Below are 12,720 nucleotides of genomic sequence, written 5' to 3'. Positions count from 1 at the left end.
TAAATGGTTTACTGACCATGGTATTACTGTGCTCAATTGGCCTGCCAACTCTCCTGACCTGAACCCCATAGAGAATCTGTGGGATATTTTGAAGAGAAAGTTGAGAGATGCAAGACCAAACACTCTGGATGAGCTTAAGGCCGCTATCGAAGCATCTTGGGCCTCCATAACACCTCAGCAGTGCCACAGGCTGATTGCCTCCATGCCACACCGCATTGAAGCAGTCATTTCTGCAAAAGGATTCTTGACCAAGTATTGAGTGCATAACTGAACATAATTATTTGAAGGTTGACTTTTTTGTATTTAAAAAAAATTTTGAGATAGGAATTTTGGGTTCCCCCTCAGTCGAGTCACTCCGACGTTACATGGGAACCTTGAGAGTCCAATTATCTCTGAGCCTTATACAACAGGCCAATGAAAGTTGGTGAGTGGAATTTGCATGCCAAGCCACTCCCCCGTACATACGGGTATATATGATGGCGGCTGCAACACACTCATCAGCTTTTTGCTTTTAGAGCCTTCTCGCTCAAGCCCTGCAACAGAAAGAAAGCAGGCGCTAAAACAACTGCACGAGGGTGGTTCTGACCAGGGGGTCATGGAAGAACTCCATGCCGCCACCGACTTCGCCCTCCGGGCCACGAAGGTCACGGCGCGTTCCCTTGGTCAAGTGATGTCCACGGTTGTGGTCCAGGGGCTGCCGTTCAAGATGCTGACGACAAGATGCATGCTGACTTGCATCCGACCCCAGGATTGGTTTGCAGCCATCGACCTGAAGGACGCCTACGTTCACGTCTCAATTTTACCTCGCCACAGGCCCCTTCTGTGGTTTGCGTTCGAGGGTCGAGCGTATCAGTACAAGGTGCTCCCATTTGGCCTGGCCCTCTCTCCCCGCGTCTTCACAAAGGTCGCAGAGGCTGGCTTGTCCCCTCTTTGGCAGACAGGCATCCGTATCCTCAACTATCTCGACGACTGGCTTTTGATAGCTCACTCGCGGGATCTGTTGTGCGAACAGAGGGACCTGGTGCTCCGGCACCTCAGTCATCTGGGCCTTCAAGTCAACCGAGAAAAGAGCAAACTCTCCCCAGTGCAGAGGATCTCTTTTCTCGGTGTGGAGCTGGATTCGGGCGCTATGACAGCCTGCCTCACCAACGAGCGCACGCAGTCGGTGCTGAGATGTCTGAAGTTATTCAGACACAAGACAGCGGTTCCTCTCAAATCTTTTCAGAGGCTCCTGGGGCATATGGCAGCTGCAGCTGCAGCCGCTGTGACGCTGCTCGGCTTGCTTCATATGAGACCTCTTCAGCAATGGTTACAGGACTGAGTCCCGAGATGGGCATGGCACCGTGGCACACTCCGGATTGGCGTTTCCCCGCAGTGTCGCCGCTTATTCAGTCCATGGTCAGACCCTGCCTTTCTTCGGGCTGGAGTGCCCCTGGGGCAGGTGTCCAGGCATATCGTAGTTTACACAGATGCCTCCACCACGGGTTGGGGTGCTGTATGCAATGGGCAGGCAGCTTCGGGCTCCTGGACAGAACCTCGACTGCAGTGGCATATCAATTGCCTCGAGTTGTTGGCAGTGCTTCTGGCCCTTCGTCGTTTCCGACCAACGTTGCATCAGAAGCACGTGCTTGCTCGCACCGACAGCACTGCGACCGTGGCCTACATCAATCACCAGAGCGGTCTCCGCTCTCCTCGCATGTCACAACTCGCCCACCGTCTGCTTCTCTGGAGTCAAATGTGGCTGAAATCACTACGTGCCATTCACATTCCAGGGGAACTCAACCGTGCAGCCGATCAGCTCTCACGGCAGTCCACCCTCCCTGGAGAATGGCGACTCCACCTCGAGACAGTCCAGCTGATTTGGAGCCATTTCGGCGAGGCCCAGATAGATCTGTTTGCCTCCCCCGAATCCTCCCACTGCCAGCAGTACTTTTCCCTCAGCAGGGATGCTCTGGCTCACAGCTGGCCTCCGGGGCTCAAGAACGCCTTTCCCCCAGTGAGCCTCCTTGCACAGACCCTCTGCAAGATCAGGGAGGACGAGGAGCAGGTTCTCCTGGTTGCGCCTTACTGGCCCACCCAGACCTGGTTCCCTCGCGGCAGCCCTTCCCTGGGAAATCCCCCTTCTTTCTCAGGGGATGGGCACGATTTGGCACCCGCGTCCCGACCTATGGAACCTGCATGTCTGGCTTTTGGAGGGGACGCGTCAGACCTCGCCGGCCTTCCTCAGGCCATGATAGACACGATCACTCAGTCCCGAGCCCCCTCTACAAGGCAGGCTTACGCACTTAGGTGGGGTCTGTTCATCGATTGGTGCTGTTCTCGAGGAGAGGACCCTCAGAAATGCTCAATTGCAGCTGTGCTTTCCTTCCTGCAGGAGAAGTTGGAGCCCATTAAGAGGGTAGGGGACCTTCAAGCCTTTTCTGTCGACGAAACATGCCTAGAGTTCGGGCCCGGCGATTCTCACGCCATCCTGAGACCCTGGCCCGGTTATGTGCCCAAGGTTCCCACCACGCCTTTCCGCGATCAGGTGGTGAACCTGCAAGCTCTGCCCACGGAGGAGGCAGACCCCGCTTCTGCGCTGCTGTGTCCAGTCCATGCCTTGCGTATTTACGTAGACCGCACTCGGCAATTCAGACGCACTGAGCAACTCTTAGTCTGCTTCGGAGCTCAGCAGAAAGGGAATGCTGTCTCCAAACAGAGGTTGGCTCATTGGGTGGTAGATGCCATCTCCCTGTCATACTTGTATCAGGGACAGCCGTACCCCTTAGGTGTGCATGCCCACTCCACCCGGAGTGTTGCATCCTCCTATGCTTTGGCGCACGGCGCCTCAGTAGCAGACATCTGTAGAGCTGCCGGGTGGGCGACACCTGATACCTTCGCCAGGTTTTACAACCTCCGCTTAGAGGCCTTTTCCTCCCGTGTCTTAACATAGACATCAAGTGAGCGGGAGGACGGCTGGTGTCGGCTTGCTGCGCCATTCCCATGTGGATCCGTGCGCCATTTCCCAGAATGTTCCCTCCGGCGAACCCTGGGTCCTCCATGCCCCGCAGTCAGGGCTAGGTGCGGAGTAGTACTGACTGTGTTCCTGCCTGGGTCTCCTTCGCCCTGCAGGTAGTGGCTTATTTATTTTTTTCCAGCGGAGAGGATCGCTGTTTCCCTCGTATATCCCTAGCCTTATGGATATATTGAATTTTCTCTATTTCCACATGTGTACATAACTTCATGTGCTCCCCCCCCCAACCCGTGATTCAGGTCCTCTGGCATCCCTGTGGGGCCCCTTATTGGCCCCCAGGGCGTTGGGAAGGTTACGTTACATATCTGCCTGCTGGCACGTCCGCCTGCTAGCACGTGGGTCTGTGCGTAACGCGGCGTCAGGGCCGTGGCCTGTTCCAGAGGGTCTTTTCCCATGTAACGTCGGAGTGAATCGACTGAGGTTCTAGGTTACGTAGGTAACCCTTGTTCCCTGAAGGAGGGAACGGAGACTTTACATCCCCTGCCACGGACCCGGTGCCGCGCTGATGCCGGCTCGTTCCGGCTCTTCAGCAAAAACCTGATGAGTGTGTTGCAGCCGCCATCTTATATACCCCTTATGTACGGGGGAGTGGCTTGGCATGCAAATTCCACTCGCCAATTTTCATTGGCCTGTTGTATAAGGCTCAGAGAGGATTGGACTCTCAAGGCGAGTTCCCATGTAACGTCTCCGTTCCCTCCTTCAGGGAACGAGGGTTACCTACATAACCTAGACGTTTTCATGAGCTGTATGCCAAAATCATCAATGTTAAAACAATAAAAGGCTTGAACTACTTCAGTTGTGTGTAATGAATCTAAAATACATGAAAGTCTAATGTTTATCAGTACATTACAGAAAATAATGAACTTTATCACAATGTGCAATGTTTTTTGAGAAGGACCTGTATGTGATCTAGATAAATGCGAGAAAATATCCTTCAATCTTTTTTACACCCTACTTAAAGTTTTTAAAATATAAGAATATTTTTATAAAGGGATTTTAATAATTTTTGTTTGAGGAACAAGGGTTAAAAGTCATTAAAATAAATAATGACTGTCTGGTAAAGTAAAGTAAAACAAGCAAACATTTTTTTTATTATTATTTTATTCTATTTTATTCATTGTTTACTGTAATTGTTTCACTCAATATTAAACATGTGCAGTACTTTTACTGTGGCCTTCATTTTATTGTATTGTATTGTATTTAAGTTTGATTTAATTTTATTGTTTGCAATGCATCAAATTTCTAAGTGTTACATAACTCAAATTATTAATGCAGCTTGTTTTTCAAAGTAATCTTTGCAAACGACAAAAAAAAGAAAAAAAAAGGTGAAACTCATTCAGTTTCTGTCCAACTACTTGTTACACAAGAGGAAACATCCTAATCGATCCTAAATTATAGTCCTCCTTATTCCAGTTGCTCAACTTTCCTTCCCTCGGTGTGGTAGGACAGGGAGGAGGCCGAGGTGTATAAAAGTATGCTCTTGTATGATAGCATCAGTGGGCGAGTTTTCTTTGCATGTGCCGAACTAACTGCTGAGGATGCTGCTGTCGCTACTGCCGCCGCTGCTGCTGCTGCTGCAATGCTTGTTAACATGTGGAGAGTAAGAACCTTTATGATTAATATCTTCACAAATACCAGATAACAGAAAGTAGATTAATGAGGAAAACTACAGGTCGAACTACAGTAGACAGTGATGAAAAGTTTAGGAAAACTGCACTTAGTGTTTTCACACTGCAAAAATAATATTACAATATGCAATTTTAGCTGTTAAATTTGTGATTTAAAGTAATATTGGCTTATCCATCAACTCAGTAACATAAAAAACACAGTGTTACCCATACAAACACAAAACATGACAATAATTACTAAATTAACTGAAAATACAAAAATCAAATATTTAGGTTTGTGCAGAGAATACTGAAAATGACCAATGAATTATAAAGCTTTACATTTTATTAGTTTACTACTATCAAATGTGTCTATTATTATCATAAAGAAGCGCTGTTTATGGTGTTGCAGAAGATTTCTATTTTCAATAAATGCTGTTCTTTTGAATTTTCAGGATCTAAGAATCCTGAAAAAAATATGTTTTCTCACAAAAATATTAATTAGAAAAATCTGTTTTGAATGTTGATAATAAGAACTCTTTTTATAATTGAGCACCAATAATAATTGATAAAAATTGATCATGTGACACTTAAGGCTGCAGAAATGGCTTTTGAAAATTCAGCTTTGCCACCACAGGATTAAACACATTTTTAAATTATTAAACTATAAAATAGTTATTTTAAATTGTAATACTATTTCATATTATTACTGTTTTACTGTGTTTTGGATTAAATAAATGCACGCTTGGTAACTTAGAGACTTCTTTCAAAAATACAAAAAATCATAATTATTGTACATTTTTGATTGGTTGTCCAAAAGTTAAATATAAATGTAATTATTATATTTATTTAAAGTATATTGTAACATAACACTATAGGCCTTTGTATGAATGTATGGCTGAATAAATATAATAATTCTAATTTTTAATTATAAGGTAATTCATAATAGTGGCACATTTATACTGCACCAAATGGAACAGGAATTTCACTTCTTTAACTGTCTATTAAACTTAAAACACCCTAAGGTGTTTAACACTAAACCTTGTGCTAAAAAAAGCATTTTATTGTCCTTTATGCGTTTATGTTTTGTATTTCTTTGTGTTTTGTTTTCTTTATGCAGTTATCGGAGGAAAGAGACTTCCCAAGTGGTGAGTGGCACCACAGAGACTTTCTGTGCACAGATCCATGAGCCTAAAGAACCGCTGCCTATAGTGGAAGCTTTGAGGACTTACAATCTCAACCTGACCATTCTAAAACAGTTTTATTATGCCTGCAATCTTGATGTTCAAATCTTTAGTCTGCAGGCTGTAAGTGGCTTTATATGTTCAATTTTTTTATTTTATTTGTATCTTCTAGTTCCCTGTAGACACTGAGGAAGCATCCCTTAAAAAACCCGTTACGATCCACATAAATTCTCCAAAAAATCATCTTTTCATCCAATCAGACAAGCCTATCTACAAGCCTGGACAAACACGTAATACATGCAAAAAAATCTATTATTACTCATTTGTTTTAATTAATATGAGCCAGAGTTATACTGTATTACATACTGTATGTGCTAATATTCTATTAAATCTTCTCTTCCCCAGTTAAATTTCGCATCGTGTCTCTGGATTTCAATTTGTTGCCTCACAATCAAGTGGTAAATTTATTTATGTTTTTTATAATTTTATTTTCAATTGAAGTGATATATTATTGTTCTTTTGACCTAACTGAAATTACTTTCTTCTGTCTTTCTCTTGCAGTTTAAAACTGTAGAACTCCAGGTAAAATCCTTTAAGCAGCCATGACCTGTTTGTTACTTTAATTAAATGCAACTTAATTTATTTTTCTTTATGTTCCACTGTTGTTTAGGACCCTTATTCAAATCGCATTGGCCAGTGGTCGAATCAAACCACAAGGACTGGCATTTTGGATCTGTCCCACTCCATGTCTCCAGAAGCCACTCAAGGTTACTACACGATCACTGCTAGGGATGAGAAGAACCAACAAATATCACAACGCTTTGAAATTAAAGAATATGGTCAGAACCAGAATATAACATTTGTCTGTCTAATGCTGATCAGCTTTTAATGTGTACAATTTTTACAAATAATTTTTCCACATGTATCTTTTAGTTCTGCCAAAATTTGAAGTGAAAATCAATTTCCCATCCGTTATAACTGGCAAGGACAAAGAGGTCACTCTGAGAGTTTGTGGAATGTAAGAATTTATTACAAATAATGTCAATTTCTTTGCAGATAAATGCATACCTGTGATTCAGTAATATTTTCAGCCTGGTAAAATACTTTTTTCACTGTCTTTAGATACACTTATGGCAAGCCTGTGCTGGGATCTGTGAATGCTAAAGTGTGTGTGCAGAGCTATGATTACGATTATTACAAACCTGGTTTCCCTAACAAGTTTGATGCATGCAAGGAATATTCAACAAAGGTGCGTTACCATCTGCACAAACAAAACTTTTACCTTTTGGCCCTGTAATCCTAAAAACTACTACTAATTAGTATTTATCTGCTTATATATCATAAGGTCCCAATTTCAAAAAATGTCGCTGATTCTTTCTCTCCAATTTCTGAGTAAACAGCTTTTCCGATATTTTTGTTTTATAAACACAATTGCTTTACAAAAGCTGCTATTTTACACCATATACAATCACCTTGTAAAAAAGAAGTGTGCTTAATTATATTGAATGCACACTTGTACCGTACTAAAATTCTTACAAGTACATTTTTAAACTACTTGAAAAGCTGTAAATGACAATTTTTCATTTAACGTACATTTTACATTACATTTACATTTATTCATTTGGCTGACGCTTTTATCCAAAGCGACTTACAATTGGGGAGAACAGCAAGTGATTCATCCTAAGAGTCAGATCGAAGCGGGAAGTGCTCGAAAATACCATACATCAGGCATTGTTATATGAGTACATGCTATAAAGACAAGATCAAGAAAGATTTTTTTTTTTTTTTTTTTTTTATTGGGTCAGATAGATTTGAAAAAGATGGGTTTTTAGCAGTCGTTTGAAAACTGTTAAGGAGGCAGCATTCCGGATAGGTGTGGGAAGAACGTTCCACCAGGCAGGAACAGTGAATGAGAATGTTCTGGAAAGTGATTTCATGCCTCTCTGTGGTGGTACAATGAAGCGTCTTTCACTAGAGGATCTCAGTCTTCTGGAAGGAGTGTAGATGTGTAGTAGTGAACGGAGGTAGGCAGGTGAAGAGCCGGTGACTGTCCTATATGCCAGCATCAGTGTCTTGAATTTGATGCGTGCTGTAACCGGTAGCGAGTGCAGGGATATAAAGAGAGGTGAGACATGGGCCTTTGTGGGCTCATTGAAGACCAGACGTGCTGCTGCATTCTGAATCATTTGTAGAGGTCTGATTGTACATGCTGGAAGACCAGCTAAAAGAGCATTGCAGTAGTCCAGCCTAGAAATAACCAGGGCCTGGACGAGGAGTCGTGCAGCATGCTCTGTTAGGAAGGGCCTGATCTTTCTGATGTTGTACAACGCAAACCTGCAAGATCGAGCAGTTTTAGCTTTTAGCTTTTTAGATTGTGTTTAAATCATCTTTAATAGTCATGCAAAAGAAGGACACTTATTTTTATGTGTTGACTAAACAAATTTATCCGTATCTGTTCTTCTCTTACTCCCAGATATTGACTTTTTTAACTTTTTATGAGATGTGCAGCAAATGTATACTAGCATATGTCCCAACGGATAGATCAATATGCTATGATACAGTTAAAATGTAGGCATCTAAGTTAACCATCTAACCATACAGCAGATAAGTTCTGAATTAATCTCTTTACAAAACATTTTCAACTAGTATTAATTTGTTGATGAAAATGTCAATAAATTTCTGTCATTCAAAACGGGTTTTTGTTTAGTTGTCGTCTTGTCAAAAAAATGTTGTTGTGTGTGAAAAAATGTTGTTTACGAAATTATTAATCCACAAAATTAACACTGATTTGACAAGGGTCAAATTGTGATGGCTAGACAACTGGCTCAGACCATCTCAAAAACTGCAGCTCTTGTGGGGTGTTCTCGGTCTTTAGTGGTCAGTAACTATCAAAAGTGATCCAAGGAAGGTACAGTCGTAAACCAGCGACAGGGTCATGGTCGGCCAAAGCTCAAAATGGTCGGCCAAAAACTTTTTCTTTTACATCATGTGTGTGTCGCTTACCTAGGGAACACACGGCACCAGGATGTACTATGGGATGAAGGCAAGCCGGCGGAGGAAGTATGATGCTTTAGGCCAGTGGTACCAAACACTGCACATGGAAAACATGCAGCGTTGGGGGTCATCCAAGAACGTGGTTGGGAACCACTGCTTTAGGCAAGGCTCTGCTGGGAAACCTTGAGTTCTGGCATTTATGTGCATTGTGCTATCTAAGCATTGTTGTAGACTTAAAGGATCTGCTGCTAACATCATGGTGCCAGATAGCACAGCACACCTTTAAGTGTCTAGTAGAATCCATGTCTCGATGGGTCAGGGCTGTTTCGGCAGCAAAAGGAAGACCAACACAATACACGGTGTAGTGCATGGAGCCCATCAGACATGAAATAACTAGTTACATTCCTTAAATGACTTCTCCCCCATGATTAACACCTATGTGCTATGAGCCAGACCTCTGATCACTATCCAACTCATCCCCCCACCATCAAGATAAGAATCTTACAGAAATGCAGATACACTTTCCTTATTCAGACATACAGTCTCACATACAGTTATATAGAAATGTACACATATCAAGATGGGAGAGACGGGGGAGACGATGAGGCCTGCAATACTCTCAAGGAACTGGAAAGGACTTTCTGAACTGAACACATACGGAACCAATGCACAACGACAACAAGCTTGCAAGTATCCGTCCTTTCTACAAACGTAGATAGCTGCGTTTAAGGCGTTTTATAAAAGAAACGATTTCAGGTTGTTCAGAACCGTTTCATTCCTGTCCCTTTGCAAACTCACTTTCTGTCTCTCTCTCTCTTACTCTCTCCCTCTCTCTCTCTCTTACTCTCTCTCTCTCACGCGTTCTCTGTCTATTTGTGTTTTATGTACGTTTGTCTATGTGCGATCGTTTGTAAGTAGAATAGTTTAATAAACAACCATATATTCACATATAATGATTCTCTGTGCTGAATGCTTACATTACAAAGTCACTTAAACTGTTTCGATCTCATATTGCTACCTTAAGCCCTATTCTGTTCAATTGTTTTAACTCCGTTCTGGTTAGTAAAAATGCGTTGCCGTGACGACGGGCCAACGTCAGAGTAATGGGTATCACTGAACAATTTGCTGGACAAAGAAACCAGTCGATATCGTTATTACTGTTACTGATCAGAAACTGGAAATTGCGTATATTTAATGACGATTATTATACACGATTTCCTGTGAGTTAAACTACTTTCCCTGACTGAAATGTATGTTTTAAATAACTCATTTCATCCTATTCATTGGTCATAAGACCTGGTGGAGTTTGCAGTGTATATGTGATGAGAGGAACAGTCTCATGCATATACACCCATATATTGATCATCTTAAATTCTTTGAGCTAACCAAAATTCTCTACAACGGTATACATATGGTTGATATTGCAACATATTTAAGATGTCTAAATAAGTTTTCTTTTCATTCTTATTCATTTAGACTGACGGGACAGGCTGTGGGTCTCAAGTGATAAATGTGTCAGAATTTGGCTTGTCTACAGGAGGATCTTTCCAAGTGAAGTGTAGCGTGGTAGAGTCTGGAACAGGTGAGAGTGTAAAACAAACAGCTGTTGTCCATTTTTATTCTCCATAATGAAACATGGTCTTTTGTTCCTCCAGAGATAACTATGCAGGGTTCTACCTCAGCTGTGTTTATCCATGATCAAATCAAGATTGACTTTAAGGACACACCAGGTAGACCATATATACCTGGCATGGCCTTAAATGGAAAGGTAACAGCTAGCTTGAAGTCATTTGCTACTAATTATTGAAGGAATGCTTCAAAGTAATTGTACAGTCCATGTGTTTTTGAATGTTTTTGCAACAATCTTTGTAGTTAATAACTGTACCATAACTGTTATTTTTGTCTGATTTGGTAGAATGCAACATAAACAACCTGTTTAGCCATGAAAACATTTAGCTTGTGAGTTTATCATTTTGTATTTCTCTACTTTTTTATTATTTACATATTGTGGTCACTATTTTACAGCTCAGACCAATGGAAAATGAGCCGATGATTGTAAATGGCTATTATGGTGTTAATAATGTTAAGGAGATGAGCAGCTGTGTGGGTGAAATTACAGTGACAGTCGGATACACCATTAATGCCAGTGCGCTGAAAAAAGGCCAGGACATCTTTCGTTTAAATTATATGGTATGTTTAATATTGACACTCCGTTTTATTTTTCAATCAATTGATTGGTCATTTGTTTTATTGCTCAACAAGCTCTTTGACTTTTGTTTTAAGGAAGCATGATATACCAAGTACCATACTGGTTATTTGCCAATATTAAAGGAGTAGTTCACTTCCATAACAAAAACTTACAGATAATGTACTCACCCCATTTTCATCCAAGATGTTCATGCCTTTGTTTCTTCAGTCGTAAAGATTTTTTTTTTTTTTTGAGGAAAATATTATAGAAATTATCTCCATATTTCTCCATATAGTGAACAGTCAATGGTGCCCCAAGTTTGAATGCAGCTTCAAAGGGCTCTAAATGATCCCAGTAGAGGAATATATACTTTCTAACCTCAAATGCTCATCTTGTCTAGCTCTGCATGCTCTGTGTAATCTGGGTCAATACAGTTTTTGGACATAATCAAAAACTGTATTGACCCGGTTTACACAGATTACGCATATGCATGACAGAGCTAGACAAGACAAGCATTTGAGATTTAGAGCATTAAGCATTTGTTTAGAGTCCTTTGAAGCTGTACTGAAACAGCATTTTGGACGTTCAAATTCCTGAAATGTTTACATTTTTGTTCTGGAAGTGAACTACTCCTTTAAAGATGTATTTGATTATCTGTGTAGTTTTATATGGAACCTTATATTATGTATAACCTTCACATTACATATTTCATATATACATTACAAGCTAAACAATTGTTTATGCTAATTTTCCCAATTGTTACATTTAGATTAATGCCTGTTTACAAAAACACAAAAAAATTGTAATATTGTAGAATGTAATTTTTAGCAAAGCTTAAAATATGAAAATAATGACCAAGCCTGGACAGGATTTTAATAGCTGTGTTTTCCTGTTTTTGGGAGTTTTTTGGGTAATTGCAGTGCTACTAAAGCTGTAGAACTCCATAGCATTATATAAATTGTCATATAGTATCTATCTGCCTGCAATCCAGGTCTTCAGAAATGCTGAAATGGCTCAATATGGATATTATAATGTGACGGTAAACACCGGAAATAGTGAAGGTACACAGTTCTTTTACATTAGCAATCACTTATTGTCTAAGTGTATTTTTAAGGTAAATGTACACTGTGCTTCAGCAAGTACCTTTTTTGTTTTCACAAATGCTCTCTCTGTTTCATAAAAGTAATCACAGGAAACCGAACATTCACAATAATAAAAAAGGAAACTCTGGCTCCACTTGCTCATGTAGTGGTTCAGTTAACTCTTTCCTCTGGACAAAATAAATCAGACAGGATTTTCATCCCCATTGATTGTTTTACAAACAAGGTCAGAAAATTCCTCATAAAATCTATTTTCAGAACTGAATGTGCCAACTTTTATGGTTTGTTTTTGGTTTGTTTGTTTGTTAATTATATGTGTGATGAGAGCATGCCTGTGCTTTTACAGGTGTTTTTACGGTCCTTGTCTTCCACCGCACTGCCTGGAGAGAAGAAAAGTTTTAAACTGGAAGCAAATCCTGGTTCCTTGTGCTCTCTGTGGGCAACTGATCAGAGTGTGCTGTTGATGAGACCAGAGGCGAAGCTTGATGCAGCCACTGTAAGTTACACCATAATTTACATTCCAGCTACAACATATACACTCACATACACATACTCACACACACACACACACACACACACACACACACACACACACACACACACACACACGCACACACACACACACACACACACA

The 12,720-nt window shown here is 41.2% G+C and overlaps 1 long non-coding RNA gene across 1 annotated transcript; it reads left to right on the top strand.

Moving 5' to 3' along the window:
* The first annotated feature begins 5,639 nt into the window (after positions 1–5,639).
* LOC141285157 (uncharacterized) lies at positions 5,640–6,259 on the top strand. Its single transcript, XR_012338559.1, has 3 exons — positions 5,640–5,768; positions 5,977–6,094; positions 6,210–6,259. It is a non-coding gene; the product is annotated as an uncharacterized lncRNA (long non-coding RNA).
* Positions 6,260–12,720: the final 6,461 nt, after the last annotated feature.

The sequence above is a fragment of the Garra rufa genome, chromosome 14 (genome assembly GCF_049309525.1).
Source record: "Garra rufa chromosome 14, GarRuf1.0, whole genome shotgun sequence".
NCBI classification, from domain to species: Eukaryota; Metazoa; Chordata; class Actinopteri; order Cypriniformes; family Cyprinidae; genus Garra; species Garra rufa.
Note: the sequence above shows the minus strand (reverse complement) of the source record. Positions and strands in the feature narration are given on the sequence as shown.